Source organism: Salmo salar, chromosome 07 (assembly GCF_965601325.2).
Source record: "Salmo salar chromosome 07, fSalSal1, whole genome shotgun sequence".
Lineage (NCBI taxonomy): Eukaryota > Metazoa > Chordata > Actinopteri > Salmoniformes > Salmonidae > Salmo > Salmo salar.
This window is the reverse complement of record NC_138297.1, coordinates 571,059-584,135: the sequence shown is the minus strand read 5'-3', so window position 1 is coordinate 584,135 and position 13,077 is coordinate 571,059. Positions and strand designations below refer to the sequence as shown.

The following is a 13,077-nucleotide window of genomic DNA, read 5'->3' as shown; positions in this document are numbered from 1 at the left end:
TGACAGTTCTTTATCTTTAGCCCGTCTATTAGTCTTTCTTTTCCATTTACATGAGACATTGTTACTTCATACTTATTCCCGTCTTTCATTCGACATCCCAGTATTGTTCCGCAAACTTCCTTTATTCCTCTCAGCAATTCCATCGTTGTTATTTTCCCTTCTCCACTTATTTCCACGTTCACCGTCAGTTCCTTCTCATATGTTCTTTTTTTCAGTTCTTCGTTTAACATTCTGATTTCACTGTTGTCCTTTCTCGTCGTCGTTTGTATTCTTGATGTCGAAGCCATGTTGTCCGTCCGGTTATTTTAAGCAATATCCCCCAAACAGCTCACGCTGATGGGGGACAATAGCAAAAACGTTTCACAGAAACTTCACTACAGTCACTCACAAACTTTCAAACTTATAAGTCAACTAGACCTCCAAAAAAAACGATATTCTCTCTCAAGCACTCAGACACCTGCTTCTCTTCCACTTCCTGAAACTCCAAAAAGGGGCGTGTGAAGCGAACGTGAAAACCGCTACACTAAAGAAACTGCTTCAACAATTATCTGCAAGGAGTAAACCGAATTTTACAGATATTCATGGCATGTGTTGAAATTTCCAAATTTAGGCATTTATGAAAATAACTATTCTCTTTTAAAAGTTCTGTACCTAATGCACGTGTCAAAGAGCACTGTTTCCGCCCGGTTTCGAACCGAGGACCTTTCGCGTGTAAAGCGAAAGTGATAACCACTACACTACAGGAACTGCTGCTTGATTTTCCTGCAAGAAGTAAACTGAATTTTACAGATATTCAGGGCACGTATTCAAATTTCCAAAATACAGAATTTATGAAATAACAATTCTTTGTTGAAAGTACAGTACCTACTGCACGTGTCAAAGAGCTCTGTTTCCGCCGGGTTTCGAACCGAGGACATTCCACGTGTTAAGCGAACGTGATATCCACTACACTATAGAAACTGCTGCTTGATTTTCCTGCAAGAAGTAAACCGAATTTTACAGATATTCAGGGCACGTATTCGAATTTCCAAAATAAAGAATTCATGAAATTTTTTGTTACCACTATGGTACTTCAGAATGTGTCAATGAGCGTTGTTTCCGCCCGGTTTCGAACCAGGGACCTTTCGCGTGTGAAGCAAAAGTGATAACCACTATACCACAGAAACTACTGCTACAATTAGCTGCGAGGAGTAAACCGAATTTTACAGATATTCATGGCACGTATTCGAATTTCCAAAATACAGAATTCATGAAAATAACAATTCTTTGTTGAAAGTACAGTACCTACTGCACGTGTCAAAGAGCTCTGTTTCCGCCCGGTTTCGAAACGAGGACCTTTCGCGTGTTAAGCGAACGTGATAACCGCTACACTACAGAAACTGCTTCAACAATTATCTGCTAGGAGTAAACCGAATTTTACAGATATTCATGGCACGTGTTCAAATTTCCAAAATTAGGCATTTATGAAAATAACTATTCTCTGTTAATAGTACAGTACCTACTGCACGTGTCAAAGAGCACTGTTTCCTCCCAGTTTCAAACTGAGGACCTTTCACGTGTAAAGAGAACGTGATAACCACTACACTACAGAAACTGCTGCTTGATTTTTCTGCAAGGAGTAAACCGAATTTTAAAAATATTCATGGCACGTATTCGAATTTCCAAAATAAAGAATTCATGAAATTTTCTGTTACCACTATGGTAGTTCAGAATGTGTCAATGAGTGTTGTTTCCGCCCGGTTTCGAACCAGGGACCTTTCGCGTGTGAAGCAATCGTGATAACCACTAGACCACAGAAACTACTGCTACAATTAGCTGCAAGGAGTAAACCGAATTTTAAAAATATTCATGGCACGTATTCGAATTTCCAAAATACAGAATTCATGAAAATAACAATTCTTTGTTGAAAGTACAGTACCTACTGCACTTGTCAAAGAGCACTGTTTCCGCCCGGTTTCGAACCGAGGACCTTTCGCGTGTAAAGCGAACGCGATAACAACTACACTACAGAAACTGCTGCTTGATTTTCCTGCAAGAAGTAAACCGAATTTTACAGATATTCATGGCACGTGTTCAAATTTCCAAAAGTAGGCATTTATGAAAATAACTATTCTCTGTTAATAGTACAGTACCTACTGCACGTGTCAAAGAGCACTGTTTCCTCCCAGTTTCAAACTGAGGACCTTTCACGTGTAAAGCTAACGTGATAACCACTACACTACAGAAACTGCTGCTTGATTTTTCTGCAAGGAGTAAACCGAATTTTAAAAATATTCATGGCACGTATTCGAATTTCCAAAATAAAGAATTCATGAAATTTTCTGTTACCACTACGGTAAATCAGAATGTGTCAATGAGCGTTGTTTCCGCCCGGTTTCGAACCAGGGACCTTTCGCGTGTGAAGCAAACGTGATAACCACTAGACCACAGAAACTACTGCTACAATTAGCTGCGAGGAGTAAATCGAATTTTACAGATATTCATGGCACGTATTCGAATTTCCAAAATACAGAATTCATGAAAATAACAATTCTTTGTTGAAAGTACAGTACCTACTGCACGTGTCAAAGAGCTCTGTTTCCGCCCGGTTTCAAACCGAGGACCTTTCGCGTGTTAAGCAAACGTGATAACCGCTACACTACAGAAACTGCTTCAACAATTATCTGCAAGGAGTAAACCGAATTTTACAGATATTCATGGCACGTGTTCAAATTTCCAAAATTAGGCATTTATGAAAATAACTATTCTCTGTTAATAGTACAGTACCTACTGCACATGTCAAAGAGCACTGTTTCCTCCCGGTTTCAAACTGAGGACCTTTCACGTGTAAAGCGAACGTGATAACCACTACACTACAGACACTGCTGCTACATTCCGCTGCAAGGAGTAAACCGAATTTTACAGATATTCATGGCACGTGTTGAAATTTCCAAATTTAGGCATTTATGAAAATAACTATTCTCTTTTAAAAGTACTGTACCTACTGCAGGTGTCAAAGAGCACTGTTTCCGCCCGGTTTCGAACCGAGGACCTTTCGCGTGTAAAGCGAACGTGATAACCACTACACTACAGAAACTTCTGCTTGATTTTCCTGCAAGAAGTAAACCGAATTTTACAGATATTCAGGGCACGTATTCGAATTTCCAAAATAAAGAATTCATGAAATTTTCTGTTACCACTACGGTAAATCACAATGTGTCAATGAGTGTTGTTTCCGCCCGGTTTCGAACCAGGGACCTTTCGCGTGTGAAGCAAACGTGATAACCACTACACTACAGAAACTGCTGCTACATTTAGCTGCGAGAAGTAAACCGAATTTTACAGATATTCATGGCACGTATTCGAATTTCCAAAATACAGAATTCATGAAAATAACAATTCTTTGTTGAAAGTACAGTACCTACTGCACGTGTCAAAGAGCTCTGTTTCCGCCCGGTTTCGAACCGAGGACCTTTCGCGTGTTAAGCGAACGTGATAACCACTACACTACAGAAACTTCTGCAACAATTATCTGCAAGGAGTAAACCGAATTTTACAGATATTCATGGCACGCGTTCAAATTTCCAAAATTAGGCATTTATGAAAATAACTATTCTCTGTTAATAGTACAGTACCTACTGCACGTGTCAAAGAGCACTGTTTCCTCCCAGTTTCAAACTGAGGACCTTTCACGTGTAAAGAGAACGTGATAACCACTACACTACAGAAACTGCTGCTTGATTTTTCTGCAAGGAGTAAACCGAATTTTAAAAATATTCATGGCACGTATTCGAATTTCCAAAATAAAGAATTCATGAAATTTTCTGTTACCACTATGGTACTTCAGAATGTGTCAATGAGCGTTGTTTCCGCCCGGTTTCGAACCAGGGACCTTTCGCGTGTGAAGCAAACGTGATTTTTTTTTTTTTTTTTTTTTTTTTTATTATCAAAAATGTTTGTTTACAATATTTACAGTACAATCTACTGTTTACAGTACAATCCACAGAGAACAATACAGAAGACACTAGACTAACAGAGGCAGGTGAACAATTCACCCCCTATCAAATTATCAACAAAGAAAATATCAAAACAGTGCTTTCAAAAATTATAAGTGATACCTCCACTCTCCTCTCGTGAAATTAACCCACTCCCTTCAACAAAAGACTCATCAAAATGTTCCATCCCATAATTAAACAACATATCTATGTGTTTACTGAACAGTGCTATAAAGATACTCCACACCTGAACCCTCTTTCTGTCAAAAGAAACATAATTCCTCCTACAAAAAATAGCATACCTCACAAAACTCAAAACCATATTCAACAAACACACATTAGCACCCTCACATTTACCAGACACTCCAAATAACAAAAGTTCCTCCCACGCATACTTTTTCACAAAATCTCCCCCCCAGTTTCTACATAACATTTCCTTAACTTTACAAAAAAAATATTTTAAATCCTCACATTCTATAAACAAATGCATAAGAGTTTCCGGGAAACGTCCACATACGTCGCATTCCCTTTCTATCTCACAATTAATTTTCTTTAGCACCACCTTTGTAAATATTCTATTATGTCTTAGTTTGAAATCATTATTTTCACACTCCTTACTATTATATTTTACATTTAAATTTCCCCATATCTTTTTTTCATCCAATTCCGGAAAAACTACTTTCCAAAATTTCTCAGCAGCCGGCCTTCTACACACTTTTCCTACCATTATTCTATACAATCTTTTCACTGGTATACTAGATAAATGTACTTTCTTCTTACTGCTACCAATGAACAAATTAGGAAATACAAATAAATCTTCTCTTTCAACTTCACTATTTATTAAATCAACCCATGCTCTTGGTATACTATTCTTTATCTTGTCATACATATTATTCACTGTTCCCCTTCCCACCTCTTCATCCCATTCATTGATTATGTCAAAAATAGCTTCCCCAGGTAAAAACCCTGGAATTACCTCATAAGTATAATCTTTTATTTGCCGTAGACCTGCACTCATAAATACTTTATTATACAAAACTTTTTCTTTGTTCTTGATTTTCTCATTCAGAAATATAGGTTGATTCATAATCAGGTCAATATGTCCACATTCATAATATACATTAGGCAACAACTCTGCCCATGCATTTAGCACCTCTTTATAAAAATCTGGTACCTTTTCAAACATTGCCCTTTTAAGCCCCATCAATAAACCATTATCCTCACAACCACCACTCTCCTCTAAGTAGACTCTAAAGAAGTGTTTCCAGCCATAATCTTCACTGTCATACAAATATTTCTTTACTGTTTTTATCCTAATAGCTTTTCTTTTGACATCTAAATCTACAAGTTTTAAACCTCCATCCACATAGTCAGCAATCAATGTTTTCTGAGATATTCTCACTCCTTTACCATCCCAAATAAAATTTGACACCACATTATTCAATTCATTTAGGACCCACTCCGGCATGTCCAGGACTCCCAAAACATACACAAATTTGGATAATACCAAAGCATTTGCAACAATTACTTTCCCTTGTAACTTTAGTTTTCTATTTTTCCAGAAATTCAACGTTAGCTTGACTTTATTAAGTATCCCAGTCCAAGTTATATCTTTTGCCTCTTTCTCCTTTACACCAATGTTTACTCCCAGCACTTTAATAAAATCCTTTGCGCTCTTGAATGGAATCTCACACCCGTTTACATTGATATCCCCAACAAACATTATTTCAGTCTTCTCTATATTAACTTTAGCACCCGATGCCTTGCCATATATATCTATGATCCCCATAATGCTTCCAATACTTTCTATATCCTTCACAGTACAAGTAGTGTCATCAGCGTACTGATGTACAACACTGACACCACCACCTGGGATTCCAACACCCCTTACTTCTTTATTACTATTTATCAATGTAGCTAACGGTTCTGTAGAAACACTGTACAGCAGAGCTGACAAAGGACAGCCCTGCCTTACTGACCTCTCCACAGGGAAAGTATCTGTTAACACTCCGTTACATTTAACACAACTTTTAGCCCCACTATACAACAGGTTGATCCAAGATACAAACTTTGGCCCAAACCCAAACCTCTCCAAAGTCTGTAATAAAAAGCTGTGCTCCACTCTATCGAAAGCTTTGTTAAAGTCCAAACTTAAAACTATACCACCTTCATTTTTCATTTGATTAACAACATCCCTAATTGTACAAATTACATCTGAAATATCTCTTCCAGGTATGCCGTAGGCTTGTGTTGATTCAATAATACTCCCAATCACCTTTTTCATCCTATTCGCTAACACTTTAGTCAGTATCTTATAATCCGAATTTAGAAGGCTAATAGGCCTATAATTTTCTAACTTTAATCTACTGCCCCTATTTTTGAATAAGATCGTTAACATTCCAGTTGACATAGACTCAGGGATTTCCTTATTCTCTTCCATATAATGAAACACCCTCACTAAAATGGGTGCCAAAATATCTACAAAGACTTTATAGAACTCATTTGTTAAACCATCCAAACCCGGACTTTTATTACCTTGCGTGCTAACAATTGCTTCCTTGATTTCCATAATCGAAATCTCTTCATCACACATCATTCTATCTGCCTGCGATACTTTGGCACTAATTGTATCCAACACTTTTACAACACACACTTTATCTACATCATTCTTTTTGTAAAGATTTCTGTAAAAGGTTTCAACTGTCTCTAAGATCCCAACAAAATCGTTTACCTTTACACCTCTTTCATCTTCCAACTCTACAATGTAACTCTTAGTTTGTTTTCTTTTTTCCAGACCCAAAAAAAAGGATGTACATTTCTCTCCCTCCAAAGCGTACTGTGCCCTGCTCCTAACAATAGCACCCAAACATTTATTTTTTTCATAACGACCCAGCTCTGCATGGATTTTCAAATAATTCACAACATCATAGTCTGGATCCGTATCAGCCTTTTCAAGTTCATGCAACATCCTATTCCTAAGCATTATTTCTTTCTGCTTATCTAAACGGTTATGATTTTTTGCGTACCTAATACTCCTATTTTTTACTTTTACTTTCACTTCCTCCCACCATAAACACACATTCTCTTTTAACAGTACATTAGACATTTCATCATTAATACATTCAACAATTTCATTTCTATATCCTTCCTCCTTTAACAGACTGGCATTTAAACACCAGACACCTCCCCCTCTCCTCTCCACACCAAAACCCATTTGAAATGACATTACTGCATGATCACTATATGCTGTAAAGGTATATGACACCTTCTTAACATTCTGCACCAATTCTTGTTTTGCTAGACATAAATCAATTCTGCTTTGTTTTAATTCCTTTAGAACCACCTGCCTTCTAGAGAATACTCTTCTGTTTGGATTTTCAGCCCTCCATATATCTACTAGATTCTCCTCATTCATAAGTTTCCATAATGCATTTCTAGAAGAGTCATATCTGAATTTAGCACAACTAGAGGCATCCATTCTACTACACCTCACATTAAAATCTCCTATCAGTATACAGTTTTCTGAGCACAGTGTTTTTAATTTGTGAAACATTTCTCTCCTTTCAGATTCAATGTTTGAAGCATAAACATTAATTAAACGAAAAACTACATTTTGAACTTCAAATTCAATTACAATAAGTCTGCCATCATTGTCAGCATATATTTCTTTTACATTTTGCACCACATCATTTTTTATCAAAATAGCCACACCACATGTTTTATCCCCTCCATGACTACAAAAAATTAAATCTGACCATTTACTCTTAATCTCCTGCATTTTGGAGTCTGTCCAATTGGTCTCTTGAAAACACAACATGTCTGCCTTAACAGACACTAATACCTGCTCAAATTTGCTCATGTTTCTCAAACTGTTACCATTTAGGGATGCGACTGTAATCATTATGAATGTGTGCAGAAGTATAATCAGAGCCAAACAAGTCCTTAAAAATCCTACTTTTTCTTTTTTCCAAAACCCATCATCTCCCTGGTTTTCGACAATGACCTCTTATTTTTTACAAACAACTGAAGATCCTCACTATCTATTTCATCATCCGTCTCTTTATTTGGATTTTTGGGGGGATCGGCGGGGAAGCCTTTTGAAAAGTGCGCTTTAACAGTGCCCGTGACTTCAGTGGACCCAGCCCACTCTTTGGTGTAATTTTTACACAGGCTTAAAGCTGGCTCAGGCACCTGAGAAGCACCTTGCACCATCTCTACCTGTGTATGTCTTTCACCCATCATGTGCTGCTGTTCCACCTTGTCAGCAGCAGAGACTAAAACGGCGTCTCGTGCTTTGCCAGGAGACATTACAGGCTCTTCAAGCTTATCTGCCACTGTCTCTGGAGTCACACTCTCCATGTCACTCTCATCCTCCCTCTCCATAGGCACACTCCCCTCTTCCTCAGACGTGAGGTCCATTGTTTGCAAAAGTAAGTGATTTTCTCCCTTATTACAGCTACATCTAACTTTAGGTCTGTCACACATTTTGCACACATTTCCTATGTTCCGACATTCTCTGGCATAATGCCCTTGTTCACTACATTTGTGGCATGTGAATTCCGGACATTCCTTAAGTATGTGCCCCGGCTGAATACATAATCTACATACCTTCACTTGATTGTCGTGGATTACACGAAAATATTCAAATCCCTCGACAGTGTTAAATTTTGTAGAATATGGCAAGGATTGCACATTGTCTGTAAACTTTACCTTGCAAAATCTTGTCCCATCTACAATGTCCGTTCCTGGCCACATCCTCCTCTTGATTGGCGTGGTCGCCTTCACCTTCCAGCCTTTTAGTTTCTCTTCTATCTCCTCATCCGTAATGTATGCGGGCAAGTTCAAAAAGGACACCACCAGCTCATCGTTCCCTAGTTCTTTAGCCATGATTTGACAGTTCTTTATCTTTAGCCCGTCTATTAGTCTTTCTTTTCCATTTACATGAGACATTGTTACTTCATACTTATTCCCGTCTTTCATTCGACATCCCAGTATTGTTCCGCAAACTTCCTTTATTCCTCTCAGCAATTCCATCGTTGTTATTTTCCCTTCTCCACTTATTTCCACGTTCACCGTCAGTTCCTTCTCATATGTTCTTTTTTTCAGTTCTTCGTTTAACATTCTGATTTCACTGTTGTCCTTTCTCGTCGTCGTTTGTATTCTTGATGTCGAAGCCATGTTGTCCGTCCGGTTATTTTAAGCAATATCCCCCAAACAGCTCACGCTGATGGGGGACAATAGCAAAAACGTTTCACAGAAACTTCACTACAGTCACTCACAAACTTTCAAACTTATAAGTCAACTAGACCTCCAAAAAAAAACGATATTCTCTCTCAAGCACTCAGACACCTGCTTCTCTTCCACTTCCTGAAACTCCAAAAAGGGGCGTGTAAAGCGAACGTGATAACCGCTACACTACAGAAACTGCTTCAACAATTATCTTCAAGGAGTAAACCGAATTTTACAGATATTCATGGCACGTGTTGAAATTTCCAAATTTAGGAATTTATGAAAATAACTATTCTCTTTTAAAAGTACTGTACCTACTGCACGTGTTTAAGAGCACTGTTTCAGCCCGGTTTCGAACCAAGGACCTTTCGCGTGTAAAGCGAACGTGATATCCACTACACTATAGAAACTGCTGCTTGATTTTCCTGCAAGAAGTAAACCGAATTTTACAGATATTCAGGGCACGTATTCGAATTTCCAAAATAAAGAATTCATGAAATTTTTTGTTACCACTATGGTACTTCAGAATGTGTCAATGAGCGTTGTTTCCGCCCGGTTTCGAACCAGGGACCTTTCGCGTGTGAAGCAAAAGTGATAACCACTACACTACAGAAACTGCTGCTACATTTAGCTGCGAGGAGTAAACCGAATTTTACAGATATTCATGGCACGTATTCGAATTTCCAAAATACAGAATTCATGAAAATAACAATTCTTTGTTGAAAGTACAGTACCTACTGCACGTGTCAAAGAGCTCTGTTTCCGCCCGGTTTCGAACCGAGGACCTTTCGCGTGTTAAGCGAACCTGATAACCACTACACTACAGAAACTTCTGCAACAATTATCTGCAAGGAGTAAACCGAATTTTACAGATATTCATGGCACGTGATCAAATTTCCAAAATTAGGCATTTATGAAAAAAACTATTCTCTGTTAATAGTAGAGTACCTACTGCACTTGTCAAAGAGCACTGTTTCCGCCCGGTTTCGAACCGAGGACCTTTCGCGTGTAAAGCGAACGCGATAACCACTACACTACAGAAACTGCTGCTTGATTTTCCTGCAAGAAGTAAACAGAATTTTACAGATATTCATGGCACGTGTTCAAATTTCCAAAAGTAGGCATTTATGAAAATAACTATTCTCTGTTAATAGTACAGTACCTACTGCACATGTCAAAGAGCAGTGTTTCCTCCTGGTTTCAAACTGAGGACCTTTCACGTGTAAAGCTAACGTGATAACCACTACACTACAGAAACTGCTGCTACATTTAGCTGCAAGGAGTAAACCGAATTATTCAGATATTCATGGCACGTGTTGAAATTTCCAAATTTAGGCATTTATGAAAATAACTATTCTCTTTTAAAAGTACTGTACCTACTGCATGTGTCAAAGAGCTCTGTTTCCGCCCGGTTTTGAACCGAGGACCTTTCGCGTGTTAAGCGAACGTGATAACCACTACACTACAGAAACTTCTGCAACAATTATCTGCAAGGAGTAAACCGAATTTTACAGATATTCATGGCACGTGTTCAAATTTCCAAAATTAGGCATTTATGAAAATAACTATTCTCTGTTAATAGTAGAGTACCTACTGCAGGTGTCAAAGAGCACTGTTTCCGCCCGGTTTCGAACCGAGGACCTTTCGCTTGTTAAGCGAACGTGATAACCACTACACTACAGAAACTTCTGCTTGATGTTCCTGCAAGAAGTAAACCGAATTTTACAGATATTCAGGGCACGTATTCGAATTTCCAAAATAAAGAATTCATGAAATTTTCTGTTACCACTACGGTAAATCACAATGTGTCAATGAGTGTTGTTTCCGCCCGGTTTCGAACCAGGGACCTTTCGCGTGTGAAGCAAACGTGATAACCACTACACTACAGAAACTGCTGCTACATTTAGCTGCGAGGAGTAAACCGAATTTTACAGATATTCATGGCACGTATTCGAATTTCCAAAATACAGAATTCATGAAAATAACAATTCTTTGTTGAAAGTACAGTACCTACTGCACGTGTCAAAGAGCTCTGTTTCCGCCCGGTTTCGAACCGAGGACCTTTCGCGTGTTAAGCGAACGTGATAACCACTACACTACAGAAACTTCTGCAACAATTATCTGCAAGGAGTAAACCGAATTTTACAGATATTCATGGCACGCGTTCAAATTTCCAAAATTAGGCATTTATGAAAATAACTATTCTCTGTTAATAGTACAGTACCTACTGCACGTGTCAAAGAGCACTGTTTCCTCCCAGTTTCAAACTGAGGACCTTTCACGTGTAAAGAGAACGTGATAACCACTACACTACAGAAACTGCTGCTTGATTTTTCTGCAAGGAGTAAACCGAATTTTAAAAATATTCATGGCACGTATTCGAATTTCCAAAATAAAGAATTCATGAAATTTTCTGTTACCACTATGGTACTTCAGAATGTGTCAATGAGCGTTGTTTCCGCCCGGTTTCGAACCAGGGACCTTTCGCGTGTGAAGCAAACGTGATAACCACTACACCACAGAAACTACTGCTACAATTAGCTGCGAGGAGTAAATCGAATTTTACAGATATTCATGGCACGTATTCGAATTTCCAAAATACAGAATTCATGAAAATAACAATTCTTTGTTGAAAGTACAGTACCTACTGCACGTGTCAAAGAGCTCTGTTTCCGCCCGGTTTCAAACCGAGGACCTTTCGCGTGTTAAGCAAACGTGATAACCGCTACACTACAGAAACTGCTTCAACAATTATCTGCAAGGAGTAAACCGAATTTTACAGATATTCATGGCACGTGTTCAAATTTCCAAAATTAGGCATTTATGAAAATAACTATTCTCTGTTAATAGTACAGTACCTACTGCACATGTCAAAGAGCACTGTTTCCTCCCGGTTTCAAACTGAGGACCTTTCACGTGTAAAGCGAACGTGATAACCACTACACTACAGACACTGCTGCTACATTCAGCTGCAAGGAGTAAACCGAATTTTACAGATATTCATGGCAAGTGTTGAAATTTCCAAATTTAGGCATTTATGAAAATAACTATTCTCTTTTAAAAGTACTGTACCTACTGCAGGTGTCAAAGAGCACTGTTTCCGCCCGAGGACCTTTCGCGTGTAAAGCGAACGTGATAACCACTACACTACAGAAACTTCTGCTTGATTTTCCTGCAAGAAGTAAACCGAATTTTAAAAATATTCATGGCACGTATTCGAATTTCCAAAATAAAGATTTCATGAAATTTTCTGTTACCACTATGGTACTTCAGAATGTGTCAATGAGTTTTGTTTCCGCCCGGTTTCGAACCAGGGACCTTTCGCGTGTGAAGCAAACGTGATAACCACTAGACCACAGAAACTACTGCTTGATTTTCCTGCAAGAAGTAAACCGAATTTTACAGATATTCAGGGCACGTATTCGAATTTCCAAAATAAAGAATTCATGAAATTTTCTGTTACCACTACGGTAAATCAGAACATGTCAATGAGCGTTGTTTCCGCCCGGTTTCGAACCAGGGATCTTTCGCGTGTGAAGCAAACGTGATAACCACTACACTACAGAAACTGCTGCTACATTTCGCAGCGAGGAGTAAACAAAATTTTACAGATATTCATGGCACGTATTCGAATTTCCAAAATACAGAATATATGAAAATAACAATTCTTTGTTGAAAGTACAGGACCTACTGCATGTGTCAAAGAGCTCTGTTTCCGCCCGGTTTTGAACCGAGGACCTTTCGCGTGTTAAGCGAACGTGATAACCACTACACTACAGAAACTTCTGCAACAATTATCTGCAAGGAGTAAACCGAATTTTACAGATATTCATGGCACGTGTTCAAATTTCCAAAATTAGGCATTTATGAAAAT

At 38.4% G+C, this 13,077-nt stretch overlaps 15 non-coding genes across 15 annotated transcripts; all 15 read right to left on the bottom strand.

Moving 5' to 3' along the window:
- Positions 1-674: 674 nt before the first annotated feature.
- On the bottom strand, positions 675-747 carry trnav-uac (transfer RNA valine (anticodon UAC)). The gene has a single exon. It is a non-coding gene; the product is annotated as a tRNA-Val (tRNA).
- A 1,194-nt stretch (positions 748-1,941) lies between these two features.
- trnav-uac (transfer RNA valine (anticodon UAC)) lies at positions 1,942-2,014 on the bottom strand. The gene has a single exon. It is a non-coding gene; the product is annotated as a tRNA-Val (tRNA).
- Positions 2,015-3,003: 989 nt separating this feature from the next.
- On the bottom strand, positions 3,004-3,076 carry trnav-uac (transfer RNA valine (anticodon UAC)). Its single transcript has one exon. It is a non-coding gene; the product is annotated as a tRNA-Val (tRNA).
- Positions 3,077-3,209: 133 nt separating this feature from the next.
- Positions 3,210-3,282, bottom strand: trnav-cac (transfer RNA valine (anticodon CAC)). Its single transcript has one exon. It is a non-coding gene; the product is annotated as a tRNA-Val (tRNA).
- A 141-nt stretch (positions 3,283-3,423) lies between these two features.
- trnav-aac (transfer RNA valine (anticodon AAC)) lies at positions 3,424-3,496 on the bottom strand. The gene has a single exon. It is a non-coding gene; the product is annotated as a tRNA-Val (tRNA).
- A 6,044-nt stretch (positions 3,497-9,540) lies between these two features.
- Positions 9,541-9,613, bottom strand: trnav-uac (transfer RNA valine (anticodon UAC)). The gene has a single exon. It is a non-coding gene; the product is annotated as a tRNA-Val (tRNA).
- Positions 9,614-9,746: 133 nt separating this feature from the next.
- trnav-cac (transfer RNA valine (anticodon CAC)) lies at positions 9,747-9,819 on the bottom strand. Its single transcript has one exon. It is a non-coding gene; the product is annotated as a tRNA-Val (tRNA).
- A 355-nt stretch (positions 9,820-10,174) lies between these two features.
- On the bottom strand, positions 10,175-10,247 carry trnav-uac (transfer RNA valine (anticodon UAC)). The gene has a single exon. It is a non-coding gene; the product is annotated as a tRNA-Val (tRNA).
- A 355-nt stretch (positions 10,248-10,602) lies between these two features.
- Positions 10,603-10,675, bottom strand: trnav-aac (transfer RNA valine (anticodon AAC)). Its single transcript has one exon. It is a non-coding gene; the product is annotated as a tRNA-Val (tRNA).
- A 141-nt stretch (positions 10,676-10,816) lies between these two features.
- trnav-aac (transfer RNA valine (anticodon AAC)) lies at positions 10,817-10,889 on the bottom strand. Its single transcript has one exon. It is a non-coding gene; the product is annotated as a tRNA-Val (tRNA).
- A 133-nt stretch (positions 10,890-11,022) lies between these two features.
- On the bottom strand, positions 11,023-11,095 carry trnav-cac (transfer RNA valine (anticodon CAC)). The gene has a single exon. It is a non-coding gene; the product is annotated as a tRNA-Val (tRNA).
- Positions 11,096-11,236: 141 nt separating this feature from the next.
- Positions 11,237-11,309, bottom strand: trnav-aac (transfer RNA valine (anticodon AAC)). The gene has a single exon. It is a non-coding gene; the product is annotated as a tRNA-Val (tRNA).
- A 347-nt stretch (positions 11,310-11,656) lies between these two features.
- Positions 11,657-11,729, bottom strand: trnav-cac (transfer RNA valine (anticodon CAC)). Its single transcript has one exon. It is a non-coding gene; the product is annotated as a tRNA-Val (tRNA).
- Positions 11,730-12,699: 970 nt separating this feature from the next.
- On the bottom strand, positions 12,700-12,772 carry trnav-cac (transfer RNA valine (anticodon CAC)). The gene has a single exon. It is a non-coding gene; the product is annotated as a tRNA-Val (tRNA).
- Positions 12,773-12,913: 141 nt separating this feature from the next.
- trnav-aac (transfer RNA valine (anticodon AAC)) lies at positions 12,914-12,986 on the bottom strand. The gene has a single exon. It is a non-coding gene; the product is annotated as a tRNA-Val (tRNA).
- Between the last annotated feature and the right edge of the window lie 91 nt (positions 12,987-13,077).